The sequence below is a fragment of the Rhineura floridana genome, chromosome 1, assembly GCF_030035675.1.
Source record: "Rhineura floridana isolate rRhiFlo1 chromosome 1, rRhiFlo1.hap2, whole genome shotgun sequence".
In the NCBI taxonomy this organism is placed as follows: Eukaryota; Metazoa; Chordata; class Lepidosauria; order Squamata; family Rhineuridae; genus Rhineura; species Rhineura floridana.
The window spans coordinates 205,438,109-205,453,923 of NC_084480.1; positions in this window are offsets into that span (position 1 = coordinate 205,438,109).

A 15,815-nucleotide genomic window follows, 5' to 3' on the forward strand; every position below is an offset into this window, starting at 1 on the left:
ATTTTCTTCCATAAACAATAATAGAGTTGCCCATGAAGTGGGGATGGACAGGGAACAATCACATTGTCATCATCCGAAGCCTTGGAACAACGCAAGTTCCAGGATTTCCAGTCTCCATCTTAAGGGCATTGATTTTTATGGGGGGGGTGTATGTGTGAGTGTGTGTGTTTAGATGGCCTTAAGATGGTAATTCAGGGTACTCTGAAAATTGAGCAAAGAACTGTCACTGCTGGGAAGACTGAACTAATGTTGCTCTGCAGCTTCTACTGCCCTGTGTTTTGTTATCCTCTTAAAGCCTGCTCAAACTGTACATTATTATAAACCAGGAATTGCCAATCTTTTTGGACCAGAAGTCACATTTCAAATTTTGAGAGAGTGCTGGGGGCACCAGTTACAAAATGGCTGCTATGGGAACATGGCATGAAACAAAATGGCTGCCATGGATGATGTGGCATAACACAAAATTAGAGAGTAGCCATGGTGAAGCTTTCCCCATAATTTTACATTCATACTAGAAAAGGCATGATCTGTTGAATTTGTGCTTCAGTACAGTTGTTAAAGGCACAGGAATTCTGTTTTCCACAATGCCAACCTTAAGCCAGTGCTAGCACAAGGCCAGGTGGGGCACTGGCCCAAGAGCCCAGGATCTCACACAGGGTCCCAGGGGGCCCTCCCAGGATAAGCGCAGGCCAGCAGCAGAGGAGGGAATCAGCAGGAGACAGCACAAACAAGCCCCAGCTAGTTCTATAGCAACAGAGTCGGTCCTGCTCAGTTGCACCACTGCTGGGAAAGAGAAACACCAGGACGATGGCTAAGGAGCTGCCCAGCCTGTCTTGAGTTTCAGACCTGGAAGGTAGGGTTGCCAGGTTCAGGGCCTGAGACTGATCCTGTATCTTTAAGAGAAAAGAAAGTCAGCCAAGTGCAGGTGTTATTGCAACACTGTAATGGGAAAAACCACAAGGTGGAATTCTTCCTGCTCCCTGCCTGGCCTCCAAGAGGTCTTCTGTATAGGGTTGCCAGGTCGGAACCATCCAAAAACCTGAGAAAATGGGGCGGGCCCTAGTGACGTCATGGGACGGGCCCTAGTGATGTCACGGGGCGGGCCCTAGTCACGGGGTGGGCCCTAGTGATGTCATGGGGCGGGCCCTAGTTATGTCATGGGGCGGGCCCTAGTCATGGGGTGGGCCCTAGTGATGTCACGGGGCGGGCCCTAGTGATGTCACGGGGCGGGCCCTAGTGACATCATTAAACATGATACATTGTATCAACCACAGTTGCTTGGAGCATACCATTCAAAAAAAAATTCTCTGGAGATTAAAATAGAAATCTTATCTAAAATAGGGTGTTCCTAGGTTCATCTGAAGTGACAAGGTCATTCTTTCTCACAAGCTTAGGGTGATGCAAAATGGAAATGGACTGCCTTCAAGTTGATCCCAGATAGGATCTTCATGGTAAGCAGTATTCAGACAGAGGTGGTTTACTATTGCCTTCCTCTGAGTCTGAGAGGCAGTGACTGGCCCAAGGTCACCCAGGGAGCTTCATGGCTGGGTGGGGATTCGAACCCTGGTCTCCCAGGTCACAGTCCAACACTTTTAGGGAACATTTAATCTAGCTTACTTGCTTCTGGCTTTACAAAGTACACAATGTCACCTATATATATTTTCAGGGGACTATTTATATACCATTTCATTGTTCTAAAATAATGCAGAGGTGTGTGTTCTCTCTCCCCCACCCCCCATTTAGGACTTGCCTCCTTAAAAGATAAAGAATATGCATATATGTGTATCACTTATGTTTCCTGCCAGTAGCATACTATCGTCATTATCTGTGGGCTCGTGCTGACTGGCCAACAAAGAGGAGTATCCACTGTCCTCCTTTCCATCGTCCATTTCACTAGCATTCCCAACATGCCTCCACAAAATTTGTTGTTTTTCTTTGTTATTATGTAGAGGTTTTCCTTCACTTTTGATGTCAACACTCTTGGGGCTTCCATAGTGCTGGTCACTATACAATAGCTTCTCTGATACTCTTTAGTGCAGTCTTTACAAAACTCCTTATTATAATTAGCAATACAGAGCTCTTCTGATCTTTTTTCTGTTCCAAATGGTTTTAACGGTGAAAGTCCACAGTGAACAGTGTGTCCTTCCCTGTCCACTTTGGAACCCGTTTCCTCACTTTCGTGTTATGTCTGGCCCCGAGATCTCCCTCCCCTCCCCCTTCGCTTCTCCCTTTCTCTTTCCGCCCACCCCCTTTCCCTGGTAATAACGACATGTATGCCCTCCTGCCCACATTCTAGCAACCGGGAATGTGCCAAGCGCCGCAGCAGGCAGCTGCTGCCACCCACTCGCCTTGCCTTGCCTTGCCTTGCCTTGCCCTGCCCCCTCACACAATGCAACGGACCCCCACCCCGGAATCCTGCGCCCCCTCCTCTTTCCCTTGGAAAAAAGGGGTGAGCCGGCGAGGAAGGGGGCTCTCTTTCAGCCTCCCCCCCTCAATTCAGGGCTCCCAAAGGCTCCCTGTCTCCTCTCCCCGCCCGCCAAGCCCCCGATCGGGGGGGCAAGGCTGGCATCGGCCAGCCTCCCTTCCCTTCCCCTCGCCTGCTGGTCCCCGGCTGGCCCGTGCGGTGCCTGGGGTGCGCGCCTCCGCCGCTGTGATGCAGCCACTTGCGGCTCTCAACCTCTCGCTCAGCCCCTCCCTGCCGATTGCAGCTCTCACACACTCACACGCACCCGCTCTCACACACACGGTGCCAGTAGGGAGCGCGGCGGCACAGTCAGGGCTCCCAAAGGCTCCCAGTCTCCTCTCCCCGCCCGCCAAGCCCCCGATCGAGGGGGGCAAGGCTGGCATCGGCTGGCCAGCCAGCAAGCTACCCACGCCACCCTCCCAGAGCATGCTGCTTGGAGAAGCTGCAGCTGCAGCTCCCGCTCGGACTATAGCAGCGGCTCGGGCTGCCTCGCTCGGTGTGTGGGCATGCACGCACGCGCGGTGGCGGCTCCAGGTGTGAGTGTTCGCCCGCCAGCTTCACCGAGTCCGGCTCCGCCTGTCTGACTGTGCCGCCGTGCTCCCTCCCGGCACCGTGTGTGTGAGAGCGGGTGCGTGTGAGTGTGTGAGAGCTGCAATTGGCAGGGAGGGGCTGAGCGAGAGGTTGACAGCTGCAAGTGGCTGCATCGCAGCGGCGGAGGCGCACACCCCAGGCACCGCACGGGCCGGCCGGGGACCAGCAGGCGAGGGGAAGGGAAGGGAGGCCGGCCGATGCCAGCCTTGCCCCCCCCATCGGGGGCTTGGCGGGCAGGGAGAGGAGACCGGGAGCCTTTGGGAGCCCTGACTGTGCCGCTGCGCTCCCTCCCCGCACCATGTGTGTGAGAGCGGGTGCGTGTGAGTGTGTGAGAGCTGCAATCGGCAGGGAGGGCCTGAGCGAGAGGTTGACAGCTGCAAGTGGCTGCATCGCAGCGGCAGAGGCGCGCACCCCAGGCACCGCACAGGCCGGCCGGGGTCCGGGGACCAGCAGGCGAGGGGAAGGGAAGGGAGGCCGGCCGATGCCAGCCTTGCCCCCCCGATCGGGGGCTTGGCGGGCAGGGAGAGGAGACCGGGAGCCTTTGGGAGCCCTGACTGTGCCGCCGTGCTCCCTCCCGGCACCGTGTGTGTGAGAGCAGGTGCGTGTGAGTGTGGGAGAGCTGCAATCGGCAGGGAGGGGCTGAGCGAGAGGTTGACAGCCGCAAGTGGCTGCATCGCAGCAGCGGAGGCGCGCACCCCAGGCACCACATGGGCCGGCCGGGGACCAGCAGGCGAGGGGAAGGGAAGGGAGGCCGGCTGATGCCAGCCTTGCCCCCCCGATCGGGGGCTTGGCAGGCGGGGAGAGGAGACAGGGAGCCTTTGGGAGCCCTGAATTGAGGGGGGGAGGCTGAAAGAGAGCCCCCTTCCTCGCCGGCTCACCCCTTTTTCCCAAGGGAAAGAGGAGGGGGTGCAGGATTCCGGGGTGGGGGTCCGTTGCATTGCGCGAGGGGGCAGGGCAAGGCAAGGCAAGGCGAGTGGGTGGCAGCAGCTGCCTGCTGCGGCGCTTGGCACATTCCCGGTTGCTAGAATGTGGGCAGGAGGGCATACGTGTCGTTATTACCAGGGAAAGGGGGCGGGCGGAGAGAGAAAGGGAGAAGCAACGGGGGAGGGGAGGGAGATCTCGGGGCCAGACATAACACAAAAGCGAGGAAACGGGTTCCAAAGCGGACAGGGCTAAATCAAGGCAGCCTCACCTTGAACAGTGTCCTGTGCATTTGGGCTCCGCTAGCCGAAGCAATTGGGGTGTCTGAATCCAGGCGAGAGTCGCTGCCTTCTCTCCACCGGGCGAGCCAGCTCTGCGGGTCTGCTAAGCTTGAGCTGCCACCGGAAAGAGTTCTTTTCCTTTCTGGAGCAGGGGAACTGCCTAAGGAGGAGCCAGCCCAGCCTGGCCTCCACAGCCACCGCCTCTTCACGCATGCGTGGCTGAGGGGGCCACTACAAAGCCGGAGATCCACCAGTTTGACTGACATATGGCCGGAGGCCGGAGACGGCCCCATTTTCCCTGAGACTCCGGCAGAAAAACGGAGACCTGGCAACCCTACTTCTGTATCTTTAAAAGTTGTGCACGGGGAAGGGAGAATTCCAACTTATGGTTTTTCCCCATTACAGTGTTACAAGAACACCTGCACTTCACTGACTTTCTCTTCTCCTAAAGATACAGGATCAGTCTTAGGCCCAGAGCCTGGCAACCCTAATGGGAGGAGGGGCACAGCTTACTAGCCTGTAGCAGCAGAAGCGAGGCAACACTGAGGGGAGGAAGAGGCTGAAAAAGAGCCTAACTTTGTTTATTCTAATGCCTGCTCAGAAGTAAGCCTTTTGAATTCAGAAGGTCTTCCTCCCAGGTAAATGTAGTTAGAATTGCAACCTAAAAGTGGGATGTGCAGCTTGGAAGGAAGGTAACAAGGCTTTCATGGTTTTCTTAGGCTGCACTCCAATAATGTCTACTCAGAAGTAAGTTCAGTTGGGTTCAATGGGCCTTACTCCCAGGTAAATGCATTGGATTGCAGCCTTAATTACATGATAATTATTGCCTCCCCACTCCCTCATTCCCTTTGCCCTGCTGATCTGATATTTGTGTGTATGTGTGTGTGTGAAGAGTTTCCCTCTCTTTTACAGGGAAGCTTCCATTGTTCAGGCATGTACTGGGGCTTTTGTATATCAATTTCCTCCGCCTCCCCACCACCCCAGCTGCAGCTGGGAAGCTTCTATTATTATTTTCATATCTTGCTTTTTCTGTGAGGAGCTCAAAGATGGTTCTTCCCCTCTCCATTTTATCCTCTCAACACCCCTGTGAGGTGGGTTAAACTGAGAGACAGTTACAGTAGGGCCCCACTTCTTGGTGCCCTGCTCTTTGGTGTTTTGTTAATACGGCGCCTGCGGGGCGATCAGCTGGAGGGGGGGCTGGAGCTCCCCGCACTCCAGCTGATTGTGCCAGAGGAGGGGAAGATCAGCTATAGCTACAGCTGATCTTATCCTCTTTTGGTGTGATCAGCGGGTTAGGTTCCAGACCCCCATGCTACAGCTGATCCTCTTTTCGGCGGTTTTTGCTTTCCGGCGGGGGTCTGGAACCTAACCTGCCGTATGAGTGGGGCCCTACTGTACTGGTCCAAGGTCACCCAGCGAGCTTCATGGCTGAGCAGGAATTTGAAATCAGGTCTGGCAGGAAGTTCTAGTTAACATGTGTCTCTTTAACTTAGAATTGTATACATTTATGATGCATGGTGGCAACATGGCATGTTCAGAAACTAATAGTTTGTCCATAGAAAGGGCCTTTTTTAAAGTTCTTCATACAAAGCGCTCTATTAGTAGTACTTACAGCATTAAATCTCCACCAGTGCTGTGTGTTTATTCTGCACTAGACATCAAAAGTGATTCTTCTTATTAGACATTTTTATGAGGGTTTCTGATGGACTGAGGCATGCTGGAGTATGGGTCTTGTATCTGGAGGTTTCTCTGCATGTGAGCCCTGTGATGTGGAGGTATCCTTTAGTGTCATTTTTGTACACTATACACACCTCTTAACATATAGGTGAATTGTAGCTGAATTACTGTGAATGCCTTTTTTTTGAGAAATTGAAGTTTAACTTTAAAAAAATAGTATTTGTTTAAAAGGGCAGTCTTTTATCTACTGTTTTGTTCTTGGCTTGCCCTAGTGCTCTGATACGACAGTGCCACGTGGCAATAAGGGGTTCTAAGATTAATTCTATCTCAGCACAGTTGAGTAAGTTGTATTTTGTATTTTTATTTTATAAGAGGGGGTTGCAATAATGGCGAATATTTTTTTGTTTTAAAGGAGTGGGGCCACAAGGGAGGAGGAATGTGGTTTGAGGAGGAAAGGGAGGAGACTAGGGCCCATTGATGCCCTGTGCCTGAGGGCCCCCAGAAACCTGGGGTGGGCCCTGGCTGCCATCCTATATCCACTTATCTGGAAATAAGTCCCAATATACAGAAAGATACTTATTTCTCAGTAGACATATAATACTGTAAGTTAGCTAAACAGTGAATTCTTAATGAGTCCCTCCCTGGTCTTTAACTCCTGCAAAGCAGGAAGCATGTCTAAGCCTCTTTGCAAAGTTTTCACATTTGCCTTCTGGGGGGAGTGGGAATCTCTAACATTCACCCACACTTACTGTGTCGTATTATTTGTAGAAAATAATTCCTAGGCATTATCTGATCTCAGGTGAACCCAGCACAGGAAAGATGTGCCCAGGTTGCTAGGGAAAAAAGAAGGGCAAACTATGGAGATTCCAGGGACTAGGTGACCAGAAGTGGGAAAAGTGCACTAAAAGGGAGACAGGACCAGCAGCTCTTTAGGACCACAGGGATGAGCAATCAGAGCTCTGACTTCAGTCATTGGCTTGTGACACTGACAGAGAGGAGCAGCCTATCTGGCTCATTTCACATAAATCACTTAGACAGGTACCTGCACATTTTGGTCCATGACATTCTTTATAGGAGGGCTAAAGATTTACTTTTTTAAAAATGAAAGCTCAGATTCTGGGCTACCTGCTGGGGGCACCACTGAAGGCCTTTGTGGGTGCCATGGTGCCCATGGGCAACAGGTTGGCAACCTCTGTTATAAGCAAACAGGTTAGCTGTAAGACAGTGGCAATGGGGAGAGCTCACTGGCTATTACTAGGGATGGACAAATCTGTCAATTTCAATTTCTCATTTTTCCAATCCTAAAACAGCCAGTGTGGTGTAGTGGTTAAGGTGTTGGACTATGACCTGAGAGATGAGGGTTCGAATCCCCACATAGCCATGAAGCTCACTGGGTGACCTTGGGCCAGTCACTTCCTCTCAGCTTCATGAAAACCCTGTTCACAGGGTCACCATAAGTCGGAATCGACTTGAAGTCAGTACATTTACATTTATATTTCCCATTAGTTTGCGATTTTTAAAAAGCCCTCATGAAAATTCATCAGCATTTTAATATACACATTTTTGTATGCAATTTTGCCTAAAAAAATCATTTCCGTAATCACTTTCCCCAAATATGTCTTTTTCCATGTTATTTTCATGAATATACGCATTGTTAGGTACACTTACCCTAATATATGCATTTGTGTGTGTGTGTGTGTGTGTGTGTGTGTGTGTGTGTGTGTGTGTGTGTGTGTGTGTGTGTGTGTGTGTTGGAGAACTCAGTTGCAAAGTTCAGGAAAAAATGCACGTTTTGAAAGATAGTTGTGTTTCAGTTCATGTATTGTTTTAGAAATTGTGAATTAGATAGGCTTCAATTAAAGTACAAACTAAACTATATTTCTCTCCCATTCCACAATTTTACTCCTAAGCTTTGCTTTTTCTCATACTTCGGTAAACGTACCATGGGTGTCAGCACAAAATGGCTGGCATGGGCAGCCAAAAAAAAAGAAAGGTGCCAGTACTTAGTATGTTTTCTTTTTAATTAGTTATTTGTTCTTTTACGTATGTTTTTAAAGATCACCAGGATTTGGGGGAAATTCCTGTAACAAAATTTTTCATAAGCACCTAAAGATGAGAGGTGAGGTTCTGTCTTCTCGGTAATGAGTAGCTAAGCAATGAAAACAGCTTCTTGTCATGCAGAACATGCCATTTTATTTTGATTTTTGGCCACTTGCATGCCATTTCTCCAGTGTGTGGGTGTCTCCGCCATGACAACTTTGGAAACAGGTTGATTTGCACTGCCAGCAGCTTCACAGCTGTGGTAATCATAAGGAGAAGAGTCAGACGTGGGTGGAAGAAGGATTTAAAGAGGAAAAATTAATGGTCCCAAGAAAGGAGTAGAAGTCCAGCTTGAACCAATCTAGCTGGAGCTACTTTGGGGGCTATACATTCACTTGACATACTCCCTTTGCTTTGGCCTGGGTCAGCTGGGTGAGGAAAAACACACACTAAGATGACTCGGTCTCCTCCTGCAGGAAAAGAAAAACAACGCTATTTTGGAAAGCATTTTGGAAAGCAATAAAATCAAATTCAGTTCACAGCACACACTGTTTGATCAAGCAGAACCTCCCCTTAGCCTGCCAGCACTCTGCCCAGGGACCAAGAGAGAGATGTTTTTAAAAATGCCTACTTTTCATTTACATTAGGATGGATTATTTTATTTTGCATGGAAGTAGAGACTGATCACAAGACCAGATGTTAATGTCTTGTATCTTTGATACCTCGTGCACTGTTTGTTTAAGTATTGGGCATCTTAATCCTAAGCATGTTTACTCTGTAAATCCCTTTGAGTTCACTCTCAATTAAGTGTGATATGTGCACAGACTTGCTGCCTTTGCAGATCTAAGCCCACAATCCTATGCACACTCACTAGAAAGTCCTAGCGAAATCAATGGGGATGTGGGGAGGGGGGATTCAATTCAGTTTCCATTTAATGGCAATCCTCTCTAATTCACACTTTCTGAAACAATATGTGAATTGAAACACAGTTAGCATTCAAAAGTCACACTTCTCTAAATTTTACAGTGTAGTTCTCCATCAAATAATATGTAGAAAAATCCCTATACTGGGGTAAAGCTCAGGGTGGATTGACTTAAACCAAGGCAATTTCAATCATTGATTTCAATCATGATTTAAATCGCCAAGAGAAACCTAGGTTATTAAAATATGTTAATTTACAACTCAGTATAGCATTTTACAAGGAGGGAACATTTTGTGTAATTGTTTAGATAATCTTATTTTTATTAATTTAGAATAGTGCATAATATTGGTTCTGTCAAGCTGCAGATGCTTGTTTTTTGAGAAAACAAGTATAGAATGGAGTTCCCTAGGGAAGATATGTTATGCTGAAGTAAAACAGGGTCACCATTATGGTCTGCCATGATGTTCCAAAATAAGGGGCATGTTATAAAATAAGAAAATACCTAGTAGCAACTCTTAACTTCATCTTTCTGTACTTGGGTTATAGATTCTAAACCTAATTAACTGATTAAACAAGCCGTAAGGAGCTAAGCTTTTTGCTACTAATATTCAACATAGCAAACAACTTGTTGAATAACACTAATTCTAAAAGGCATAGTCTTGAGAATGATGCACTACCATTACAAAGTGAATTATTCAATTTTACTAGCCAGTTGATCCACATTGTCCTTCAAACATATCCACAACTTCATCCACTTACTGAATTACTCTACAACAGTTTATTTTGCTTCTCTTTTAAGACAGTATAGAAGAAGACTTTGTGAACCTGCAGATTTTTTCAAAATGTTTTAAAGCTATCTCTTACCATAATAATTAACATACCAGATCCAGCCATGCCCTTTTAAATGTTTCCTATGTTTGAAAACAACACAAAAATACTGTGTGCATACCTCTCTCTGCCAAATGCAAATTTCAGTGCCACTGCCTGCTTAAGTCACAGAATGGCTGAATCATCTTGTATCACTTGTAAAGAAATGCATCAACATATATCTGCACTGAAACACTCTTATTTTAACTAAATAATGAGTATCTCAAGGGTCAGTTTTATAACTAATTGAGGCCCCTTCCACAAGAAACAAGTTTCTCAGGTCCGACATCCTGCCCAGACGGCAAATACAATGGGAAAGCAAGACTAATGTAAAAGCTGTAACAAGACTCAGGAAAAGCGGCATCCGCCATGTCCGTGAATAAATGTTGATGACCTGGAAAGTCCTGACAAAAAAGAAATGCTGTGATATATACATGAAGCAATGTGCCAGGGGTCCAATGGATTTATCATCTAGTCTGATCTATGATTGTTTATAATACAAATGAACGTGCTGTTTGAGTGACTGACCTTTGGAGCTGTTCCACTATGACAATCAAGAAAGAAAATTTAGGAGGTCATTAAAACCTTTTACACCTTGGGCACTTTGGCAAATGAGTCCTTGCAGACATCCCTGTGCATAAAATGTGACACATCCTGTCTAGAAATAATGCTCTCAGTGTTAGATGCATTGAGCATCATGGACAAGTCATGTTCAGTTCAAATATATTCCCGTGGCTCAGTCCAAATGATTGGGTTTTCCTCCCATCTGTGCACATTTTAAAGGATAAGATTGACTTCATTTCAGTTAGAATCAATAAAATGCATTCCTGCAGTGCTTCTTGAACAGTGGCATAAACCACCCCCAAGGGAGCATATAACATCAGAGGGGCAGGAAAGTCTACAGCTAAATAGAGTAGCAGGGCTTGAAGGGTAAGGAGGATGCAGATAGGAGGCAGAAAACAGAGGTGTGGGCTCAGGAAAGGAGAAGCAGAGGAAGCAGCAAAAGAGGAACAATAGCCCAGTTTGCACACAACATTAAGCCAAATCCTGTGCATTTGCCTATCTGTAAATGCAATTCTATACATGACTACCCAGATGTAAGGCCCATTGTTTTTAGTTGGACTTGCTCCCAGGTATGTGTATAAGAGGATTGCAGTCTAAGCCCCAGCAATACAGTAGTACTTACTTCTGAATAAATATGAATAGAATCATGCTGAATAAACTTTATAGAATAGATCGTGCACCATAAATTGTGCATTTAAAAGAGTAATAAGGATTCACTGAAGATAATAAAGTGAAAATGTTTACATGTACTTAGAACAATCCACACTCAGTTAAAATCTGTGTGATGTGTAGCTCCCCATCCAAGGAATGCATGCATTTAAAATACAAGTAAAATTAATTCAGGAATAGAAAAGAGCTCAAAGCAAATCTCACCTCTTTTGACCACTCTAAGGCAACCTTCTGCAATGTGAACATGAAATCCAACATTGTAAGTAAAAGCTTACTCACACAAATACACCTCAATGTAGGTTTTCCTTGATAAGAAACATGGTTCAAGAGGTAAGCTGTCAATGGGAAGAAGGCTCTAGAGAATTGACATTTGACACCTTGATATATCGTAATTAGGAGTTTCTCCTACTAACCCTGTTTTGGAGAGCCAGACTGCAACCAAACGTCAGGCGCCAGCTGAACTTTAAAAGTGTTTGCATTTAAAGAAATAGGGCTGCAGTTCTACTAACAGCAACATTTAAACCTTACACATTTTACAGCCAAAACTGTTGGATTTCCTCTCCAAATAAAGCAAATGACAAGTAAACAAAAAAACCACTTAAAAAACCCGTAGACCTCTGAATTCTAGCTGATGTCACATGAACCTCCAACTTCAAAGAGTCACATTTTTGCTAGATAGTTGTGCAAAAGCACCTTGTGGCCACAGCTCAAACCATATTACATCTAGCATCACAATGCAATGTTTATAAAAATTACAGCCTACCTTGGAACTATCCAATTTTTAAAGTCAGAATACAAAGTAACAATAACATGAAGAAATTGTTTTAGTTTGGTATTCAGGAAACTAAGGGCTCATCCAAACGGAGCGGGATAATCCACATTTTCCATATCTGGTTCGTCATCTGACAGTCCTCACTTTGCCTGTTTGTTCACTCTTTCCCAATAAAAAAACCCGCTTTTTTTGCGCCACACACGCAGTGAGAGGACCCGTACTTCTTCTCACTTTTTCCCAGCTCCACCCATAACACTCCCCCCATCAGCCAATTGGTCCGCAAAAATATGATGTATGCTCCTCTCCCCCTTTGCAACAAAGCACAACAAGGCGCATGCGCTTGAACGTACGAGCGTGAAAGTTTGAATTTCCTGATGGTTTGGTAGTAGTTGCTGTAATGGAGTTCCTTGTCGCTCACCACCCTGGAGCTGCGCCTGACCATCCAGGGGGATTGTGGGCAGTGCAAGGGATTAGCGCTTGTAATCACCGGGCGAATCCCCCCGTAACCCTTGGGCTCATTCACTACAGAGTTCAGCCCCAGACCGTTATGTGGCTCTGCGGCAGGAATGCTGCCCCCAAGGGAAGCAAACACCCCCCCCCACGGGTGGCCGCTCTTGGCTTGGGTAGGGAATGCGGGCAAACAGCCCCACGTGCTGCTGTGTCAATCTGCGCTGAAGCGACCAGCACAGGCTTTGCGGTGTTCCCTCTGATAAAAGAAATATGCAAACCACTTACATGCCTATAATTCCTGTATTTTTGTTTGTTTGTATTTGCGATATTTCGCAAAACTGACTGTATGCTTTTCTACCTTTACGCATATTAATGTTTCTGGAGATACACATGATTGCAATTGCACTTATTTCTCCAGAACAGCAAGTAACGATGTGTCATGTCTAGGAAGGTAGACCACCAGTCTCTATGGTTGCGGGTGGCTAAGACGCTCTAGCAAACCACTTATATGCCAATAATTCCTGTGGGTTTTTTGCTTGTATTTGCGATATTTCACAAAAGCCACTGTATGCTTTTCAGCTCAGCTGGGCTGCAGAGAACCTGCAGGCTGTGGTTGAAATTGACAAGACTCGAAGGCAGGAAAGCGAAATTGACTAAAGGTGCTTGAGTGTCTGTAATCCAAGAGGAAAGCCTCTATTTCTCTTCTCCCCCCCCCACCCTCGACTCTGGATGCCTGGAATCAAAGACCAATACGTTCAAGAAGGGCATTTGATGCGGGGGGTGAGGGGTGGGAGGTGGAGGTTAGGCAAAGATAAATATTTTCTCCCTTGAAAAAGTTTCCAAACAACCACAATTGCAGATCTCACCCTGAGCGGCTGCCCAGTTTGCAGGCTGGCTAAAAATTAACCACTGTTGCTGCTTCTGCGCAAATGCGCTTTTTTGCATCTGCGCAGTAGAAGTTGCAGCCCCCCCCAACACCACACCATTGCTGTGATAGGTTGCTTTTTCCCGGGCTTTCCCCGGACATTCGCGCACATGTGCAACAGTGGAAATACATGATTGGCTGAGAATGAGGGAAGGGATATGGGGAACCGCCCAAGAACCGCCCATCAAACGCCCACAGCTGTGAAGTCCGTGGTATTGCATCTGAGCGCCTGAAGGTACAGCGGATGATTCCCGGTTTAAAAAAGCAAATCGCATGATGCAGGAGCAGATTTAACCGCGTGAAAATGCACAAAAGTGCGCGGCGTCATATGGACGACCGAAAAATAATGAAAACACAAAGCGACCATGTCATACATTTTACAGTCATCTGGATGAGCCCTAAGAAGGGGCACAATCCACTAGAAAATTACTATGCAAAATTTCAGTTGGACTGAAGAAGGGAAGCTTGCAAGAACACTAGGGTGCTGCCATGCCTTGGTATACCTCTCATTCATTTCAAGGGGATCTGCTCAGGAGAACATCCTGTTTAATTGTATCCCTGTCATTAAAAGTTTCCAATTTTCTTTTCAGCAAGTCCCATCATTGGCAATTTGCCTTGGTGAACAAAGGATGTCACATGAATCATAACACACAACATCACCTGGAAAATATATATATACTTGAGGTATTAATAGTGATATAATTGCTTAGGTTTCTTTCTAGCACAATCATTTCTGAACATTTTAAAATGTTCTTTGACTTTCAATGAGTGATACACATACTTAAATGTTGTGCTTCATATTGATTGCAGCAGTTCAATCTGAAAGGCCCTTTGTATGGCAGAGAGGTTTTCAATCCTTATTCACATGCAAAAAATTCTGAGAGTAAAAAAGATCAATGGCATGTTACATATTCATTGTACAACTTCTAAATATAATTTGACTACTTAAAAGGAACTTTCACTCACGATGTGTAGAACTTTGATTCACAAGAACTGTTTGAATCAATGGTCCATATAGTCAGGCAGTTCAAGTCCTGATTTGAGATTGATATTCATGTCACTCACCCTGTGTTGCATCACATTGTTCAGGTGAAAGAACAGAGAAACATAAGGAGATCATTCCTGCTTATTTTGTCTTGGCTTCTGGCTGTGGACAAAAGAGAGGAAGGACTTCCTTCTTAATTGGCTCATGAATGGAGTGTGTGCGAACAGTTATCACTTCTTTGCAGTATTTGTCATACTGATCCTTTCTTAGACTATGCACTGTTTGCACCTTATTCACCACAGATTAATCCAAAATATTCTGTGTATCTAGAGCCAATAATACATCACTGGGAGGTAGTCTTCAAACTCCTTCAGTAGCCTTGCTTGTTCAGACCGTGAGACCATCTATTTCCTGAAGGCTGAAGAATTCTGACTGCACCCCCAGAACCCTTGACTGTTTCATTGTTTTGTTCATGGGCTTGGTAGATTGGGATGGTCGAGTAGCTGTTGTTAGTTTTGTGGATGACCCAGTGATTGTGCTCCTCGAACTCTTTGAGAACGGGACTCTCCATGTCTCAGGTGTGTATTACTTTACTTTACTTTATTAAGAATTGCAGGGCCATAGGCCAACACAAGTGCATAAAACAGGTACAGTAAAATTTATATAGATTTAAAACAAAATGTTAAAACAGACAACAACGAATCCCTAACTATTACATGAATACAACCCATCTATTTCATAAGACGGATTATAATTAGCTCGAAGTTTTCGCGCAGCAATTGCGAACAAGGATACATTGTAGGTCACCTCCAAATTGGAGTCAGACCATAGGAAGGTTATTTTGTCCTCTACTGAATTAAGCAAGTAGGTATCTGTCCATTTCCAAAGGAATCTGGATCTAGGATTTTTATAGATTGGGCAGTAAAACATTACATGAGGAAGGTCCTCTGCCATATTAGAACCACAAATACAGAACCTTTGATCCTTGGGGATTCCAGAGATCCGGCCCTCTCTATCGGCGTTAGGGAGAGAGAAAAAACGTAGAGCAGTGAAAGCCTGTCTAAGTGCAAGAGGGAGGAGATATGTAAGGTATAAGGAACATTGGCAGTCAAACTTAAACCTCCAAAACCAAGGGGCAACCTTAGAGTTGATTAAAGCTAGTCTGTCTAAATTCATAGAGTGGAGAAAGACAACCTCACGGAGCCAGTTGTTATTTGGAATTGAGGTAAATTCCTGTGGAGAGATATGATATCTATGTATCAGATCATCTGATTTACAACCCCATAAATTGAAGGAAAAGGGGTGATCGAGACAGAGTTTTAGGATTTCCCTGCCTTGGAGTGCATAGGTAGATCTAAAGAATTTCATGAGGGTAAGATGTAAATGTGAACACAGCGGGGGGAGGCCTGTCTCTGCCCGTAGCATTGCTGCTGATGTACCTGGAGGAAGGGACAATAAGCGCCTAAGAAAGTTGTTTTGGATAGACTCTAGGAAGGTTATATTCCTATTGTCCCATCCCCAAACGGAGACTCCGTACATTATCTGTGGGAGCACCTTAGCTTTAAAGATTTTTAAGGCTGGAAGGATCTGATTACCGCCTGTAGACCGATAAAATTTTAGAATAGCACCCACTGTTTTTGCCGCTAATGATTTAATATATTGAAGATGGCATTTCCACGAGAGAGTA